The 13,352-nt window shown below is 47.3% G+C and overlaps 1 long non-coding RNA gene across 1 annotated transcript in view; it reads right to left on the bottom strand.

The window, feature by feature from the left end:
* LOC121286282 overlaps positions 1-12,927 on the bottom strand; it is a 34,510-nt gene extending 21,583 nt beyond the window's left edge. The window contains exon 1 of the long non-coding RNA XR_005944910.1: positions 12,859-12,927. This is a non-coding gene — a long non-coding RNA (uncharacterized LOC121286282). The remainder of the gene's footprint in view (positions 1-12,858) is intronic.
* Positions 12,928-13,352: the final 425 nt, after the last annotated feature.

Genomic DNA, 13,352 nt, shown 5'->3' on the forward strand with positions numbered 1-13,352 from the left:
GGGGAGTGGATGAGAAGGGGTTTGGAACTACTGGGATTTTTCGTGAGTGAATGGGAAAGGATTTGGGGCCATTGGAATTGTGCAGAGTAGGAGTAAAAGGGAAGGGCTTTGGGTCCATTGGGGTTGTTTTCAGTTGGAGTGAATGGGAAGCGGTTTCTGTCCGTTGTGATTGCACACAGTGGGAATGAATGGGAGGGGATTTGGCTCCATCTGGATTGTATACATTGGGACTGAACGGAAGAGATTTGTTGGGAGTGAATGGCAAGGTATGTATGTGGATAGGGAGATGTTGGAGTGATTTGGAAGGGGTTTGTGTTTGTTGGGTTTGTGTACAGTGGGAGTGAAAGGATGGAGTTGGTCCATTGGAATTGTGCACCTTGAGAGTGAACAGGAAAGGTTTTGGGCCATCGGGATTCTGTACAGTGGTTGTGAATGGAAAGGGGTTTGAGTCCAATGGGAATTATTACTCTGGGAGACAACAGGAAGGGGTTTGGTCAATTGGGATTTGTTGGGAGTGAATGGGAAGGTATGTTTGTGGATTCGGAGATAGGGGAGTGATTTGGAAGGTGTTTGTCTTCATTGGGATTGTGTAGAGTGGGAGTGAATTGAAAGGTATTTGGATCCAATGGGATTATGTACAGGTGAGAGTGAATAGGAAGGAGTTTCTGTCCATTGGGATTATAAACAGTGGTAGTGAATGGTAAAGGCTTTGGGTCCATTGGGATTTTGTGGGCGTGAATGGCAAGGTGATTGGATCCATTGGGAATTTGTGGGAGCGAATCTTATCTTGGGACTCATTATGTAGATGATCACTATCCCCACTGAATTTCTGGTTCACTCCCTCGTTCCAGTCTATCTGGTTCAGCTCTGTTTTTGCCCCATCGAAGCCAGCTCTCGTCCAGTTAATTATTCTTACTTTGGATGGCCTATCGAACTTTTCTATCATCATCCTAAAACATACAATATCATGATCACTGTCTCCTAAATGCTCCTCCACTGACACTTGATCTACGTGGTCCATCTCATTTCCAAGAACCAGGTCCAACAGTACATCTTTTCTTGTTGGAGTGGACACATACTGCTGTAGAAAATTTTCCTGAACACAACCTTGGAACGCTTGCCCCTCTCCACCCTTTACACTACCATTGTCCCAGTCTACATCCAGGTAATTAAAGTCCCCCATTATAACTACTCCATAATGCCTGCAGCTCTGTATTTTCCCTGTAGAATATTTCCTCTACATCCTTCCCACTATTTGGTGGTCTATAGCCTACACCGAGCAATGTGATTGCACTCTTTTTGTTCCTTAGCTTGAGCCAAATTGATTCTGTCCTTGAACCCTCTGGGATGTCCTCTTTCTCCAGCACTGCAATGCTCTCCTTAACCAATACCGCCACCCCTCCTCATTTCCTTCCTTTCCTCTCCTTTCTGAACAACTTGTAACTGGGAATATTTAACAGCCAATTCTGCCCTTCCTTGGACCAGGTCTCTGTTATCGCCACAACGCCGTAATTCCAAGTGGCAATCTGTGCCTGTAACTCCCCCCAATCCTATTTACTATACTCTGTGCATTCACATAGATGCACAGTAACCCTGATTTAGATTTTGTTACTTTCTCTCTCACCCGGACTTCACCTCTTAACTTACTATTTTCTATATTAGTGCTATCTATCGCTCCCAGCATTTTGTGCATCCTGGTATTCCTCTCTAATATCTTCTCTTGGTTCCCACACCCTGCTGAGTTAGTTTAAAGCCCTCCCAAAAGCATTATCAAAACAGCCCACAAAGAACTCAGTCCAAGCTCTGTAACTGACCCAGCTTGTACAGGTGCCATCGCCCCCAGAGCCAGTCCCAGTGCCCTGGGAATCAAAAGCCCTCCCTTCTGTACCATCTGTCTAGCCACCATTCATCTGTCCTATTTCTGTACTCACTGTGGCACTGGGAGCAATTTGGAGATTACTACTTTTGAGGTCCTGCTTGTCAGTTTTCTACCTAACTCCCTGAATTCTGATTCTAGAACCACATCTCCTTCCTACCTATGACATTGGTCTCAATGTGGACCACGACCTCTGGCTGTTCATCCTCCCCCTTCAGAATGCCCTGCAGCCGCATGGTGACATCCTCAACCCTGGGAGGCATTATACCATCCTCAAGTCATGTCTGCGGCCACAGAGACACCTGTCTATCCCCGAGCCAATGAACCCCCTATCACTATTACTCTTCCTTTTTTCTTCCTCCCCTCCTGTACAGCCAAGCTGCTTGTGGTGCCACAAACTTGGCTCTGATTGCACTCCTCTGAGGAACCAACGCACTCACCAGCTTCCAAAATGGGAAACTGACCTGTGACCCCAGGGGACTCCTGCATCAGCTTCCTACTTCTCTTGGGCTGCCTGGTGGTCACCCATTCCCTCTTTGTCTCCAGGTGCTTAAGCTGCAGTGTGACCACCTCTCTGTACATGCTATCCATGTAGCTGTCAGCCTCATGGATGCACCACAGTGACTCCATTTGCCGCTCGAGCTCTGAAACCCAGAGCACAAGTTTCTGCAGCTGACAGCACTTCCTGCACACTGGTAGTGTCCATAACTTCGCACAGATTACAGGACATGCATTCCACTTGACTGAGCTGCCCTGCCATGTCTTAACTCTACTTCCCTTATGTTAACTTTATTCTACTTTGGATTATTTATATTACTTTATTATATTGGCCCTTAAATCTCCCTTGTTCCTGGAGCTTCTCAGTTAAATCCAAGTACAACAGCTTGTTTAAAAATATTACACTTTTCTAATTTGCTCACCAGGTCCTGCTTACCAAGGCCGCTGCTCTTATTTCTGAGGAAAGGTAGAAAAGCACCTCCTCCCTCCTCACCAAAATCCCTCAATCACCTCTCTCCTCGAACTCTTGCCGCTTCTCACACTCTTTTTATAGCTTTTCTGCTCTCGTCTAGGTGCTGCTGACTGCCTGTCCCAGAGTCTTCCTCTCGCACTCTCCTCTAGGTGCTGCTGACTGCCTGTCCCAGTGTCCTCCTCTCGCACTCTCCTCTAGGTGCTGCTGACTGCTTGTCCCAGGTCTTCCTTTCACACTCTTCTCTAGGTGCTGCTGACCACTTGCCCCAGGGTCTTCTTCTCACAATCTCCAGTGTGAATGATATAATCAATATCATTCAAAACATTTCTTCCTCAGTAGCTGAAATTTGTAATTACCCATTTGTAATTTCCCCAATAACGTTAATTCATTTCATAAAAACACTCCAGTGAAATATTTTAAATTTAACTATAAGAGAAGAAAAGCTTCCCTTTGTTTCTCTGCCTTACAAATACCACTTCCGTCCCTTACCACTGACACTTCCTCTACCCCTGATCAGGCACTTACACCACCCCAGTCCTTGTGATCTCCTCCACATCATTTTCCCCATCTGCCTCCACCTTTCACTGGACAGTGTCATCTCTCTCCTCACATTTATCCCTTTGCTCCTTCTGTTGCCCTCTTTGTTTCCCTGTGCCCTATGGTTTTTTTCCCCCCTAAACTGATAATCTCTGCATGCCACCCACCCTATAAACCGATTGTCAGCTGGCATTCGAGTTGTCAGTCCAGAAACGTCTGTTCTTGCTGTTGAAGGACTTCCAATTACGGAATGAAAAGTGTATTCCTGCACCTCTCATAAACAAATGATAACCATGGGCGCAGTTTAATGCCCTGCCCCATGGTGAGGGGCATTCAATTGGGTGGGAATTTAATTGGTGGGCAGGCACCAAGCCGCATTCCAACCTCAGTGCCTGTGGAGTCTGTGTCAGGAATGATTATGGGAGGCCTTCCTGCCTGTCGCAGTGGGGATTCACTCAGTGACAGGCAGGGGACTGGCCATGCAGGAAGTCTAAAAAGGTGGCAGGGGGAGTGGGAGTCCCTTGTTCAAAGGCATTCAGTGCCTGATCGAGGGATCCGGCATTGGGAAGGGGGGACGTGGAGAGTCACACCCTTGCCCTTCCTGCTGACCCCCCTCCTGCCTGCCCTGGGGTCCCCAATCTTCAAAGCCCTCCTGACACCACTGGCCTGAGACTGAGGTTCCTTGGTGACCCTGAGTTCGGGTGGGTGCATCACCGGCAACACTTACCACCTCCCCAGCGGTGCTGCCAAGCAATGAAGAGCTGCTGGTCTCTGATTGGCTGGGAGCTCTTGGTGGGCAGCACATACACCCCTGGAGTCCTTGATCCTGGGGAATGCCCTCGCCGGCTGGAAAACCAGTGGGCAAGGCCCCCATCGTCCACATGAAGCTCTGTGCCTTGTGTCTACACTGTCTTGTTTTTTGTTTCAATGATGCACACAGGCTGTGGACATTGTAGCTGAGCTAACTTTACTGATAACACGTTTTCCTAATATGAACACATACCTGTACCAACTGAACTCTATCAAGACAGGTTCCAACCTGCGCTCTATGACCTTGAATCCCCAGGTCAGGTGACCCCCTATCAAGTGCAGAGCACTGTATAGTATCTAATACTGGACCCTACTACCACAATCAGCTATCATCATAACAGACATTCACCAACATAATGGCCCAGAATTTGCTGAGAAATAATGGTGTGTGAAAGACACATGTAAATCAGCCAGCAACTCGCAGAGAAGGAGAAATACCCCATCAATTGCAAATCGGCATCAGATGAGAGTTGATTTGCACCATTCCATGAACTTTGTGAAAATGTCATCTCACGCTGAATGTCTCCATGATTTTCATGAAGTTGCTGCATTGGGAGATTCATCGCCCGTGAAACTTAGCACAGAAACTTAACAAGAACAAACAGTGCTTATAATGTAGTGAAATGTCCCAATGTGCTTCGCAGGAATGTTATTGGACAAAGGTTTGACATTGAGCTACAGAAGGGGATGTTGAGGTAGATGACCAAAACTTTGGTCCAAGAGCTGGGTTTTAAGGAGCAGCTTAAAGAATGTGAATCCAGTCATTAACAGGAGAAGGACGCTTCAAATGCTATTATTTGTTAATAACAGCAAATCACATATCTTGCCTTGGAAGAGTTAAGATTAAAAATGAGAGTCTGATGTATTCGTGTAATATTTGTTGGAGATTTGAAAACAGTCAATTTGTTTTTTTAAAACAAGAAATCCTTACTTTTCCTTTCTGTCTCTTTTTCACTCAATGTAACCTTTCTTTTCCTTTCTTCCTGATTTGACAGTGAATTCATCCAATCCAATTCACTTTCCTTCTCAGTCTTTCCTCTGTTTATTTCTCAACTCTTTAAACTCATTAGTTAAGATGTCAAACTGTCTGTCCCAAGCTAAGCTTTTGGTCATCTGTGCTGATATCTGCTTCTGTGGTTCAGTGTCAAAAATACTCATTGAAAAAGCTTTTGTTAAGGATCTTCGACTTATTTTGCTACAGTAAGGGTGCTATATAAAAGTGAGTTGTTGCACATCTATAAATGCAGAATGTTAAAGGATAAACTTTACAGAATAAACAAGAGATAAGAGAGGGAACTTAATTTTGAACTTACCCACAAGGCAGAAACTGGGTGAGGGTCAATAAACATTGGGAAGTTTACTTAGTTACTAGAGCAGGCAGAAGCACCATAATTTGATGCACATTGGGGCTCTTATGATGTTAACAGGACTCCAGTGCAATTTTAATTGGGGCCTTAGCAGGGAATTTTCTGTGACTTTCCTCTAAGCTGAAGTAAAGCAGGAGCAGATGGGCTTCACTAGACCCACAAATGAAGATCTCGGCTCCCCGACTGTGTTCTCTCCCAACCTCATCCCTTCCCTATTGACAGACCCTCCTGAAGTTCCCTACCGACAACCTACCTGGAAGCTAGCTGTTGACCAAGGACCATGATGTTTTTCACGGACAAGCAGCCACTCTTCATGCCCATTTGCAATGGCACTGCCACCTGAAACCCCCTCGGGGTTCAAATCAGCCTCAGAAAGTTTAACTAAGAAATCATGGGGATGGCCCATATGTTATTTCTGGTGCCATTCTACTCCTAATATTGTACTTACTTATCAGGAATAAAACTGAAAATAAAGCATAATAAAAGGCCCACAGAACATAACTTTAAAGAGTTAGAAGCTTTAATTACTGTTGCTGTCCAGCTGAATACTGAACAATCTTCATCTTTTTGATTTTTATGGAAGACATTTGTTCCAGCCCATATTTCTTGTGGGTTTTCATCTGCCATACATGCAGATCCTCCTCATCCATCTGGAAGTCTCACAGATGAGTGAAGCAACAGCCTGACATAGTCATCCTCACAGAATCATACCTAACAGATAACGGCACAGACTCCACATCACCATCCCTGGGTATGTCCTGTCCCACTGGCAGGACAGACCCAGTAGAGGTGGCAGCACAGTGGTGTATAGTCAGGAGGGAGTTGCCCTAAGAGTCCTCCACATCAACTCCAGAACCCATGAAGCCTCATGGCTTCAGGTCAAACATGGGTAAGGAAACCTCCTGCTGATTACCATGTACCACCCTCCCTCAGCTGATGACTCAGTGCTCCTCCATGTCGAACACCACTTGGAGGAAGCACTGAGGGTGGAAAGGGGCAGAATATACACTGGGTGGGGGACTTGAATGTCCACAACCAAGAATGGCTCAGTAGCACCACTACTAACTGAGCTGGCCAAGTCCTAAAGACACAGCTGCTAGACTGGGTCTGCGGCAGGTGGTGACAGAACCAACAAGAGGGAAAAACATACTTGACCTCATCCTCACCAACCTGTCTACCGCAGATGTATCTGTCCATGACATCATTGGTAGGAGTGACCACCGCACATTCCATGTGGAGATAAAGTCCCCCTGTCACACTGATGATACCCTCCATCGTGTTGTGTGGCGCTACCACCGTGCTAGGTAGGATAGATTTTGAAGAGATCTAGCAGCTCAAGACTGTACTTCAATGAGGCGCTGTGGGCCATCAGCAGCAGCAGAGTTGTACTCAAGCACAATCTGTAACTTCATTGCCTGGCATATCCCCCACTCTACCATTACCATCAAGCCAGGGGATCAACCCTGGTTCAATGAAGAGTGCAGGAGGGCAGGCCAGGAGCAGCACCAGGCATACCTAAAAATGAGTTGTCAACCTGGTAAAGCTACAACACAGGTGCTGGCTATGGACCAAGGCTCCTTAGGCAGCACCTTCCAAACCCATGACCACCACCATCTAGAATGACAAGGGCAGCAGACACATGGGAGCAACTAGAAGTTCCCCTCCAAGTCACTCACCATCCTGACTTGGAAATATATCGCCGTTCCTTGGCTGTCGCTGGGCCAAAATCATGGAACATGTACATTCTGCCCCTTCCCACCCTCAGTGCTTCCTCCAAGTGGTGTTCGACATGGAGGAGCACTGATTCATCAGCTGAAGGAGGGTAGTACAGCATGTCCTTACCCATGTTTGACCTGAAGCCATGAGGCTTCATGGGTTCTGGAGTTGATGTGGACGACTCTCAGGGCAACTCCCTCCTGACTATATACCACTGTGCTGCAACCTCTACTGGGTCTGTCCATCCTAACAGCACTGTGGGTGAACCTACACCACATAAACTGCAGCAGTTCAAGAAGACAGCTCACCACCACCTTCTTAAGGGCAACTAGAGATGGGCAATAAACGCTGTCCTAGCCAGCAAAATGATCTAGCAAGCGGCACTTGCTTAGCAATAGCCTGCTCACTGATGCTCAGTTTGGGTTCCTCCACGGCCACTCAGCTCCTGACCTCATTACAACCTTGGTTCAAACATGGACAAAAGAGCTGAACTCCCGAGGTGAGAGTGACTGCCCTTGACATCAAGGCCACATTTGACCGAGTATGGCATCATGAAGACCTACCAAAACTGGAGTCAATGGGAATTGGGGCGGTGGGGGGGAATCTCCACTGGTTGGAGACATATCTGGCACAATGAAAGGTGGTGTGGTTGTTGGAGGTCAATCATCTCAGCTCCAGGACATCACTGCAGGAGTTCCTCATGGTAGTGTCCTCAGCCCAACCGTCTTCAGCTGCTTCATCAATGACTTTCCTTCCATCATAAGGTCAGAAATGGGGATGTTCGCTGATGATTGCACAATGTTCAGCACCATTCGTGACTCCTCAGATACTGAAGCAGTCCGTGTCCAAATACAAGACCTGGACAATATCCAGGTTTGGGCTGAAAAGTGGCAAGTAACATTCGCGCCACACAAGTGTCACACAATGACCATCTCCAACAAAAGAGAACCTTGATGTTCAATGACATTACCATCACTGAATCCCCCACTATCAACATCCTGGGGGTTACCATTGACCAGAAACTGAACTGGACAAGCCATATAAATACTGTGGCTACAAGAGCAGGTCAGAGGCTAGGGATTCTGTGATGAGTAACTCACTTCCTGACTCCCCAAAGCCTGTCCACCATCTACAAGGCACAAATCAGGAGTGTGATGGAATACTCCCCACTTGCCCTGGATGAGTGCAGCTCCCACAACACTCAAGAAGCTTGACACCATCCAGGACAAAGCAGCCGCTTGATTGACACCACATCCACAAACATTCACTCCCTCAGCTGCCAACGCACAGTAGCAGCAGTGTGTCCCATTTACAAGATGCACTGCAGGAATTCACTAAGTCTTTCTCGACAACAGCTTCTTAACCCATAACCACTATCATCTAGGAGGACAAGGGCAGCAGATAGTTTTGAACACCACCACCTGGAAATTCCTCTCCAAGCCACTCACCATCCTGACTTGGAAATATATATGAACGAAATATATTCCTTCATGGTTGCTGGGTCAAAATCCTGGAACTCCCTCCCTCACAGCACTTTGGGGGTACCTACACCACAGGCTCTGCAGCATTTAACCACCAACTTCTCAAGGCCAACTAGGGATTGGCAATAAATGCTGGCCCAGCCAGCGAAGCAGACATTCCATGAATGAATCAACCAAAAAAAACAGTCTGTTGTCTGTGTTTCATTCGTGTCTCAGACAGGAACTGATGGAATTTACCCATGTGAGACAAACCAGTGCCAATGAAAGGCTGTTTTGGGACTGGAACTTGCAACCTTTTCAATGGGAGTCGAGAGCTCAGCTTCTTTAGCTGTTGAGCTCCTCCCTCTAGTTTTTTAATGGGTTTGAGCTCATGTTCTGCCTTACACCACCAAGATTTTATCTTTAAAAATGTATCCTGCTTCCAATTATTTGCATTTTACATTATAATTGGTAACTGAATGAAATAAAACTTGTCTTTGTATAACAGCTCAGAGGGAAAGAGACTCACTGAGGCTCGATATTGAGTTTGGGTATTGTGATGTGTGATTACCCGATGCTTGGTCCTATTGGGGTGGGGAGCAAGCAAACTTTGTGCTGCCTCCTGAACAACATGATAGTAATGTGCACAAACACGCTCCTGATTGACTGCACAGTCAGCAGAATCTCAGCAGTGTGTGTGACTAGCATGACCCAGAGCTAGTCTGCACTTAAAGACAGCCTTTCTCTCTTCAACTGGAGGGTCACTGAGGCTACAACAGCTGCTGCAGCAGTATTTGAAAGGCTTTGCTGGATGCAGGAGGACTTTAATGGAGTGGAAGAGCAGAGAAAAGGCTCTCACATTCTCGGATGCAGCGCTGAAGGCCTCAGTGATGGAGGTTGAAAAGAGAGAAATCATGTTTCTACCGGGGCCATTAAAGACGGAGGTGAGAAGAATTTTTTTCTCTCAGAGACGTGAATCTTTGGAACTCTCTTCCCCATAGAGCAGTGGAGACGGAGTCAATGAATATTTTTAAGGCTGAGGTCGATTGATTCTTGACTAACAGGGAGTCAAAGGTTATTGGGGGTTCGGCGGGAATGTGAAGTTCAGGCCACAGTCAGATCCGCCATGATCTTACTGAATGGCGGAGCTGGCTTGAGGGGCCGAATCTCCTCCTCCTGCTCCTAATTCTAACGTTCATAGGAAAAGGAACAGGTGGTCATGGAGGTTAATGCTCAGAATCTGGCTGTGAGGACCTGGCTGGAGAATGTGCCGGAAAATGTTCAGTGACCTGATTCACATGAACAAGGTCAATGAAAACATTGTCAAATGACATCTGCTACCCAATGTTCCAGCAATATCTGACGCTGCTCAATGCGCCACATCCCGAGCACTCAGCCATCAGCAATCAGGACTCATGCTTAACATTCACATGCTCCACCTCACCCTCACACTTCCCAATGCTGCCAGCCTCTCAACCACCTCCTGCAGTTTCCACATACCTCCTGCTATTCAACTATGACAGGCACCTCACCCAGACTCATTGCAAATTACTCAGTGACATTCTTCCTGCTTGTAGGACAACGTTGCAGCAGAGGGGGGTGGCGGGCAGGTACAACTGCACCTCCTGATACCTATGGAGGAAATGGCTCTTGATTTCAGCTGTGACTGAGATCATTGCATCTCGTGGTACTAAAAACATTCTGGCTGACAGCACATTCCTGCCTGTTGCCCCTTCTCCATTTCCATCATATCTTCATCCTGTTATCTGGCATGTAGTGTGAGCTGCACTTGGTGTGAGCATGGATTTCTTGCTTGCCAACCCTTCCCCCACTCAACACTACAACTCTGCATTTCTGCTTTCAGATCTCCAGAATTTTCCACCTGACCAGCCAGAGTAGCCTCACCATGAAGAGCAATTGCAGCACCAGACCTCTGATGAAGTAGCACTGTAACTAGGTCTGACAATCACAGGCACCAGCTCAGATACAAGTACTGACTGTAACTTAGAGGGTAGTATAGATTTGGGATCTGCATGAGATAAGTCACCGAGAACAAGAGGGCTGGAGCAAGATCAGGGGGAAAGGATCGCACACGTGCCAACTTACTGGAGGTTGAGATCACAAACGAGTTTTGCTACTGGGGATTAGAGCATTCTCAGGATTCTCCAACAGTCAGGCAGAGTTAATTTTACAGAGACAGGACAGGAGCAGTTTAAACATTGTTTGTGAGTTTCACCATTAGTTTTTCTGTGTCTGTCTCTTTGGCTCCCTGTTGCTCAGTAACAGCCAGTCTTCTACACTTGAGTTTGCTTAAGTTATTAACTCTAATTAGAAATGCAAACAGCTTTTTCAAGTGGAACTAAACTCCATTTAACCTTAACCCACAGAATACAGAAATAAAAATCAAACTTAAACGTTAAAGCTAAAACTCATTCCTAACACCTACAAATACCAATAGATCTTACTTAAACTATGTCTATTTCCTCACAACTGTCCCCATCAAACACTCCACCAAGGCCACTCATTTCCTGACCTGATTATAAACTCGCCTCACTCTGCCATGCCCTTGCCTCGCTCTGCCATGCACATGCCTCACTCCGCCACGCATCTGCCTCACTCCGCCATGTCCTCACCTCGCTCCGCCATTACCTCGCCTCGCTCCCCCACGCATCTGCCTCTCTCCGCCATGCCCTCGCCTCGTTTCCCCCATGCACCTGCCTTGCTCCGCACGCATCTGCCTCGCTCTGCCATGCCCTCGCCTCGCTCCCCGACGCACCCGCCTTGCTCCGCCATGCCCTCTCCTCGCTCCGCCATGCTGCTGCCTTGGTCTACCGCGCACATGCCTCGCTCCACTATGCACCCGCCTCGCTCCGACATGCACCCACCTTGCTCTGCCTCACTCCGCCATGCCCTCACCTCGCTCCACCACGCACCCGCTTCGCTCCAACATGCACCCGCCTTGCTCTGCCTCGGTCCGCCATGCCCTCGCCTCGCTCTGCCATGCGCCCGCCTCGCTCCGCTACACAGCCGCCTCGCTCTGCCATGCCCTCATCTCGCTCCACCACGCACCCGCCTCACTCCCCCACGTGCCCGCCTTGCTCCACCATGCCCTCGCCTCATTCTGCCATGCCCTCGCCTCGCTCTGCCACACCCTCGCAAGAGGCCCACTGCAGCTGGGGAGGAGAAAGAGCCCTAATGCAGGAGGTGCATTCAGGAATGGAGGAGTCCTGCAGGGAGGGGGTGAATCCCATTGCCGGGAATGGATGGGTGGGGGGGGCGGGGAGTGGGGGGTGGGGGGCGGTGGGGTGGGGGTGGGGGGATGGGAGTCTTTCTGGTGATGGGATGTCCCTGTGGGATGGGCCGAGTCAGGTTGGGGGGAATCCCATGGGTGTTCGGGTATGTGTGGTGAGGGGGCTGGTGAGTCACATGTCGAGGTCAGTGTAGCAGTTATCCAGAAGTTAGAAGTGGTTTTATTCCTTCTAACTGCTCCTGGGTTAGGTTGATGTTAGCTCTGAAGAAGAGTCATAAGGACTCAAAATGTTAAATCTGTTTTTTTTTTCTATCCAGAAGCTGTTAGACATGCTGAGTTTTTCCAAGCATTTTCAGTGACTAAATAGAGAATGTTGTAGTGTAAGTGTCTGGTAATATATAGGGTTAATGTTTGACTGATATAGCACTCCCCATACAATGATGTTAGAAGGCACGTGACCCAGAGCCAGGAGTCAGATTGATGTTGAACAGAAACGTGTTAATACTTAGACATGGAGATAGCTCTTTACCTGCACCCTTTACTGTTGATATGTATATAGTTACAAGTAGTTAATAAAGACTTGCTGTTAATACATAGAAGACTACGAAGACTTCTGTAACAGGCATGTTCTACAACCAACACCATTACGACAGATGTGGGCATGAGCACTGGATAATGCCTGAATACTTGTCAGCCATATGGCTGAGATCATGAATTGAGGAGAGTGAGAGATCAAATCTGCCACCTGCCATTCCGCAGTCCTCCAACATACTGAATTCCTGAAGCAAATATTTGCCGCACTTTTATTCTGTCACAGTAAAAAGGCAGGAAACAAAATAAATCACTTTCTTAAGAAGTTAAATCACACTTACCTCTTTCACATGTTCTCCCACAGTCACCCATGCCTGTGCAGTCACAGCTGAACCGGTTCCACCCTTCCCTGCACACTGCATCATTCTTACAAGGATTTCTGTCACACTATTTTATGCTCACACGTAACAAGATTCAAAATTGGCTTAGTTGTAGGAGACAGAAGGTAATGACAGAAGGATGCTTTAGTGACTGGAAGCCAGTGTCAAGTGATGTACCACAGGCATCTGTGCTGGGTCCCCTATTATTCATCATTTATATAAACGACATAGATGGCTATGTGGAAGGTAGGATTAGTAAGTTTGCGGATGACACAAAGATTCGCTGGGTGGTTAACAATGAGGTTAAGTGTCTTGGGCTACAGGAAGATATAGATGGGATGATCAAATGGGCAGATAAGTGGCAGATGGAATTTAACCCTGAAAAGTGTGAGGTGATACACTTTGGAAGGAGTAATTTGACAAGGAAGTATTCTATGAACAGCATGACACTAGGA

Source organism: Carcharodon carcharias, chromosome 13 (genome assembly GCF_017639515.1).
Source record: "Carcharodon carcharias isolate sCarCar2 chromosome 13, sCarCar2.pri, whole genome shotgun sequence".
In the NCBI taxonomy this organism is placed as follows: domain Eukaryota; kingdom Metazoa; phylum Chordata; class Chondrichthyes; order Lamniformes; family Lamnidae; genus Carcharodon; species Carcharodon carcharias.